This window comes from Helianthus annuus, chromosome 15 (assembly GCF_002127325.2).
Source record: "Helianthus annuus cultivar XRQ/B chromosome 15, HanXRQr2.0-SUNRISE, whole genome shotgun sequence".
Taxonomy (NCBI): Eukaryota; Viridiplantae; Streptophyta; class Magnoliopsida; order Asterales; family Asteraceae; genus Helianthus; species Helianthus annuus.
In genome coordinates this window covers 121,894,765-121,901,925 of record NC_035447.2, presented here as the reverse complement: position 1 = coordinate 121,901,925, position 7,161 = coordinate 121,894,765, and positions in this window count along the sequence as shown.

Sequence of the window (7,161 nt, the reverse complement as noted above, 5' to 3'; positions counted from 1 at the left end):
AAATCCAAAAAGATTTTCAGTGTCTTTTAGCATAAACTTTTAAAAAAATTCAAAAAGATTTTCGACAACCGGTGTTGGAAAGCTGATTTTCAAAATTCCAAGTGCTGAACATGATGATCATTTTGAGGGGAGTCTATTAAAATGATTAAATCTTTCATTCATGTGGTTCATCAGAAAGAGATCTTTAGGTGGTGTCTGCGATTGTAAAATTTTAAAATCAAAACTTATGTTTGTGGTAGAGACAATGCAGGTAAGAAAAGCCAGGTTCCGATACCTGAGAACTCTGTGATTAGAGAAAGCCAGGTTCCGATACCTGAAGATTCTGGAAGCCAGGTGACAATCCTGATGTCGAGCATAACTCGAAGGGGAGCCTATAATTGCAAAGAGCCAGATTCTGATCCAGTGAGCTAGGTTTCGATTCTGGAACTAAAAGATCATACACGCTGATGATGCTGATAAACTTAAGGAATCAAGAGATCTGATCAAGAGAATTGGAGAGCCATGGTCTGATTCTGATCCTAAAAAAGGCATGTTGAGAGAGGGAGTTTGTTTGGTGCTGATAGAGTAGACTCGTCAACTTCTGAGGGGGAGTCTGTTGGTGCATACATCTGTCGACTTCGTCTTGTATCGAGTCTTGCATTGCTCATGGCATGAAGTTCGAGAAATCAATGAAAAAGTTAATTCCGCATGAAACTGTCTAATTCCGCATGAAGAGTTATCTTGTAATTCCGCACGGAATTACAAGTTAATTCCGTTTCAAATGTAATTTCGCATGAAAGTGATTCCGTGTGAGGCTTGTTCAAACGGAATTAGATAGGCTATATATAGAGGTGTTTTCGTGTCATTTGGTACGGAATTAGATTGTGATACCGAGGTGCTGCCGGTTTGTCTACTGATTGTAAACCGTGTTATATCAATATTCAAGACAGTTTTAAGTGAATCCTGCTGAATTTCATGCATTATGCTTGTTTCCGCCTTTCAAAGTGTATAGAACGCCTCTGATTGACTCAATTTGGGTCCGACAACGATCCTACAAAATTTAGGTTTATATCTCGAAGACAATCTACTTAGGGTGCTGTGATAGTCCACTGATGTACTATCATTTCCTCTTTTTCACAACAAAACTCGTTTTTGTATTTTATCATGTTTTTGGCTTTTTCAAATTTTCTAATGTTTTGGATTTTCTGAAAATTCTTACTCCCCCTAAAATTCAAAATCATTAAAAAACTTTTGAAAACAAACTATACACATAAAGTGACAACTAATTTTCAAGCTTCAAATCGCCATCCACTTGGCATAAACAATCAGAACTCCCCCTTACAACAAACTATTTTCCCATTATGATTTCAAAACACTTAAGTTTGTTTAAATCAAAATGTTTTTTCCGGAAAATAAGTTTTGCTGGTTTTATCACTTGTAGGATAGGGAATAAACTCATCACATTGTTCTTTTCAACCACATGTAAAAATTTAACAATTTTAGGTTCCATAAACAATTACCACTTGTTGGAAATCAAGTACAACTTAATGTCCCTGATTTTCCACTTGTAGGTCGAAATATCACAATCGTGAATTTCTCAAGAAAGATGCCGATTCCTGCTCCACGATTACCAACTTTGGAGCTCCGGCATGTCAGTTTTTTTAAGTAGAAAACACATTCACCCAAGCCTGACCATCCTTGGGTGATTTTGATTCAACTCTATCCCAACCTCCTTTTGATCTGTAAAACTCTTTAACACTTTTCACCTTCCCATCTACCATCTTTCCAAAATTATGTTTAACTTTCCCATTGAAAGCCTTTTCAGCATCAAATTCTTTCTTACCAGCAAAGAATTGACCTGAAATCTCAATCTTTCCAACTTTCAACTTCAAATTTTCCTTTGACAATGGCGGAAAGTTTTCATCATTCAAATCTGGAACGGAATTCTCATTCTTTTTCTCAACAAATGACTCCTCTGATTTTATGGAATCAGATTCATTGTCAGAACTGCTTTCTGATTTAACAATCCATTTCTGTTTGTTTAAATCGACTTTTCTTTTGTAAAAATGTTTTGAACTTTCATCAGTTTTGAAAATCGAATTTTTATCAACACATTTCTTTTCCAACTTTGAGTTAAAAGAAACTCACTGTTTTGTGTTGTTAGACTTTGGACAATTCCAAGCTATATGCCCAACTTCTTGACACTTGAAACATGTTCTTCTGTCAACTCTTGGTACAGACTTTCTCAAAACATTCTTTTTCTTTTCTGCAAGAAACTCTTGATTTGACTGTTTTCAAAACGGTTTCTTCTGTTCTTCTTCACAACTTGTTCCTGCAACAAATTTAGTTTTTGATTGATAAGTTTTCTGGTTTTTATAATTTTCTGGTGGAATAAAACCCAATCCTTTCTTTTTGAAATTACTATTATGGTTTGGTTTCTTTTGAAAACCATAACCAGAATTGTAACCCATTTTCTTGTTCACTCTTTGTTGTATTCTTGAAGTGTAATTTTTAGGTTTCTCATGAAGATTTACATCTTTTATTTCAGAGATATTAATTTCTGTTAATTTGAAAACCTGTTTGATATGTTCTAGTTTTACACTTCTTATTGGAAATTCCTCATCAGAAAATAATTTGTCCGAATCATTCAAAGTATATGCCACTTTGATTGTTTCATCATTCAAATTATTTTTCGACAACAGAAAATCTTTATTGTAAACCCGTTTGACTGGTGAACTCGAACTCTTGTCTGATGAACTCGAACTCACAGATTTAGACTCCGACTTTGACTCTTCATCCATATGCAACACCTGATCGACCACTTTCTTTAGTAACTCAGACTCATGATCAGTGTCAGACGCTGTGAATGTGACATCAATATTATCTGGTAACTCATCAATGGTTTCAGACTTTAACTTGATGTTGAGAGCCTTATTTAAACGTTCCTCATTTGGCTTTCTAGGAGAATAACTTTCATAGATCGGGGGCGGACACTTGTTATATTTGACACTTTGTTTCTTACCAGTATCCGTTTCTTCTTTCTTTTGTTCTTGAAAAGCTTCAAGACCTGCAACAGTAGGATAAACACGATCAATCAAATAATCACAAGTTGTATAACTCAACAATAATCGTTTGATTCTCTCATTCTCAATCTTTTCAAGTTCTAGACTTGCTTCAGCTTTGCACAATCTTCAATGTATTCATTAATAACCTTCTGCCTTGTCATTAATGTAGAACTCATCCTTGTCATTGCAGCATCAACTTCTGAATTTGTCTTTTATACAAAATGCACGAACAATCCTTATACATGCATGCATACGTTATACTTGATTCTTTAATCTGGGTTTGTACGTTTTGTGTTGAACTTGTTGTTAACTTCGTACGAGCCTACCCTTAACATGTATAGCACTATAGGAGTAACGCATCGCCTGTGAACGTTGGGTCATGTTAAGTCTTTTTGCATTAAAATTTGGGTTGACTAGTTTGTTCATATGCCAGTTTATTGTTTGTCTTGAATAACTAGTTTGCCATGTGGATTAGTTCAAACTTATTTACTTATGCTATGTATCAAAAACTTGAATACTCGCCAATGCCTTGTGTGTTGATCTATACTTTATAACATGTTGCAGGATGATGCTGATGATTTAAATGGGCGTAGTGACGAGGCCTTAGATACACATCTAGACATCTTAGATTTAAATGTTGTATCAATTTTGGACTATGTTATTTGTATCGTTTGTTGTATTCGAACATGTGGTATTTGGTTTCTTGTATTGTAATCCGACTTTTGAAATGAAATGAAATCAGTTTATGTTAATTCTATTGTCACTTTTAGTGTTGTGTGCAATGAGCAATCTATCCTCGTCGCACTCCGATGTTTCCACCATCGGTTGGGGTGTGACATCAGGCACCTGATAAACACAATCTAAAATCTCAAAAATTTTATAAATATTTGAAAACTAAAATCCAATATCATTAATCATAGACGGAACTTTTCAAACAATCTATATTAACTCTTACCTGGTGATGACCATTTTGGGTATTCCTTGACACATATATATATTATTGCTTGCAATCGATATATACAACATAAAACAAATAATAACAGTAAATAAAGAAATCTTTAAACTCATAAAAATAACTAAAACTAAACCATGACAAGAAAGATGGTGATTATTTAAAATTAAAGTATTAAAAAAGTAACAATTACATATGAAAATGAAAACTAATCAGAAATTTAAAATCTAACAGCAAGAATTAAGAAATTTTAGCTTACTGAACTTCTTGATGTATATCCTTGAGCTTCGTCATGAACTCCATGTCTCTATCACCACACTATATTATTGGCAACACACAGGTCATGAACGAAAGTCGTCGACATCGCCATTAGGTTTCAAGAAACCCGGTCTCTTGTGAGTAGACCAAGTTGCAATCCATAAAAACACCTCTTTAACTCTTGAAGAGTAGCCCTATCTACATAGACTTGCTCTTCAATTTGTTTAATAAAGCGCTGCTTTAAATCATCAAATTGTGTAAAAGTGTATGATGCCATTTTAGGTTATTGCTGAACTAATAAACTAAATGAATTGGTGTATGATGGAAAACTTTTGAATTGGCAATGGTATTATATAGTGAAATATCTATTAAATATCTAACAACCCAAATGCCAGATTTAAATGCAATGTAAGTCCAGAAACAATACAATCGGATATCACAACACCTAATCTAGTTGCGGAAAAACAAGAAAAGATGTAGAAGATGAAGAAACACGTCGATTGTTATTGATCAAAAGTGCACACGGTTTCAAAGAGAACCGTCTGGTACATAAGCAAAGTTTGCAACACAATCAACAACCCTCTAGAATTCGTTTCTTATGTGCTATGAAGTTCTAACCCTAATAATGAACTAAACATGTCATTATGTAGGGTTCACCAAGAATTCGGCCCACATGGCCTAACCCAAGCCCATAACATTTAATTAGCCTACATGGCTTATCCCAATACTATCTAACCCACTAGAAAATTAAGCGCAATAGCTTACAATTGTGTTTGATAAAGATAAGCGTAAACCTACTCAATTATATGGCCTTACAATATCCCCCTAGGTTTATGTTGTCTTTATCAAACTGCAGTCTTCATCATGTCTCTGTGGGAAGATACTTCATGTCTTCATTCTCAAACTTAGGTCTTTTGTTCTTCTTGATCATGATCAGCTTTGCTTGAAAATCTTGTTGAAAAGAATACAAGTGGCGGATTCTTGTCAGATCTTTTCGTTGTCAATCTTTTGTCTTTCAAGCAAGTTTGCAGGTACTTCTTCAAATGTACTGTCACTGTCTGATAATGACTTGTATCTGGTTCTTCTGACTCAGGCACATCTTATTGTTATGATGTTTCATGCTTTATCAGCAGCCAACAACATCTCAATCTTCAACAACCCCTATTTTTTGATATTAATCAATTTCTACACATGCTCAGAAACTCACAAGCAAACATTTCTAAGCAACAGAGGAAAGTACTACATGAACATTTGGTACATCCAAGTATTTGTACTCGGAATTCCCAATTCAAATTTCTTTCAACTTTTAGTGATCAATCAAATCTTTAAGAATAGTTAAAAATTTTAATAAAACAAATAAATACTCTATTTTTTGTATTTTTGATTTTATAAAAATAAAACACTATTTTTGAATTTTTATTTTAAATCTAAGAATATAAACCTAGACACAAATAAACAAAGAAACTAATATACAATTATAATTTGTAATGGGATCAAACTAATATACAATCAAATCGATCGATTGCAAGTATGTTTGTCCACTTAAACTTATCTCCTTAGGCCTTTTACATATAACAGTCTGCAACTGATTTATCATGTTTTGGTATATTTAATATGAACACCCAAATAAATCACAATTAAATCCTGGAATTTCAATCAGAACACTCTATCATGCATGCAGTTTCCCTACCACATATTTTCACAAGCCTGTTCTAGGATTTGGAAACCTTGATTGGGACTTGGTTAAGAAGAGAACAAAATAGATCATTTGTAGACATGGATATAATATACAGATCAAATGAATTTTTCAATTTGATATAGGTTTTTAAGGTTTCTTTTGGGCGCTAGAGGGTCTCTTTTGGGTGTAATTGATCTATAACGCGACAACGTACAGCTAGGTCAGCATGTATCTAGATGCAGCAGAAGCTGGCGTTGCCTAGCACCTCCAGGTCTCTGCTCATGCAAAACAGAGGAAATACACGAGTTTGTCAGAAAAGATTTCAGAACTAGAACAAAATTGTGTATATTAGGACATCACACAAGCATTCAAATAGACATGTCCTAATTCCAAGTGACGTTCTTTCCTGAGGTCATAATGTAATTTAATGTTCTGCACAGAAGCAATCAAAGTGTCCAGCCATCAGGATAAAGCCTACCAACATATCGCTCTAGAGTTAGACCATTTCAGTATTGGTCTTACATGAGTCAGCCTTAATCCACATAGTGAAAATTTTATTTCTTTTCTCATATATGCACCAACTCTTTTTGTATTTTTCTGCTTTTCTCTTTTTCTTCCTCTAATATATATAGATATCTCTCTAAGATATCCCCCTAAACTTGTGCATAAATCTTATGCGCAAATTTAACTTACAAAGAAAACTGTATAAAAAGAAAAACGAAGGATAATAAAAATATTTTTGTTGTTTTTTCCTAACCTTTCTGTCATCAGATATAAGACTAATCAATATCAAAATTAAAATATGAAATTCAAATTTGTACCTTTTCGCTGATCTTGTCTCACCTCTCTTATCTCCTTCAAACGAAACATATCAACTGTAAAGAATTAAAACTTTTTGCAACAGTGAAATGTTACCCGTTGTGTCTCTGGAACAACCGCTATCAACATTCCAAGGATTGTCAACAGCTCCTCCTTTGTTGTCCCTGGAAAGTAAGGAGATCAGTAAGACATTGGTATTTCCTGAAGCATCAACATAAGACACTTCTTACAAGCACATGTCACCTTTTGATTCAAGGACTGGTGTTGTTGCTGCTTTGAGTATCGCTTTCCAAATTTGTTTAGGCGTTTCTAATTTCTTAGGTGCCTTTTGCAAAACTATTTGCTTTTCAACCTTTTTATTATTCAAAACTTGTTTCGGTTTCAAAGCTTGTTTTTGATTAGTTTTCGCA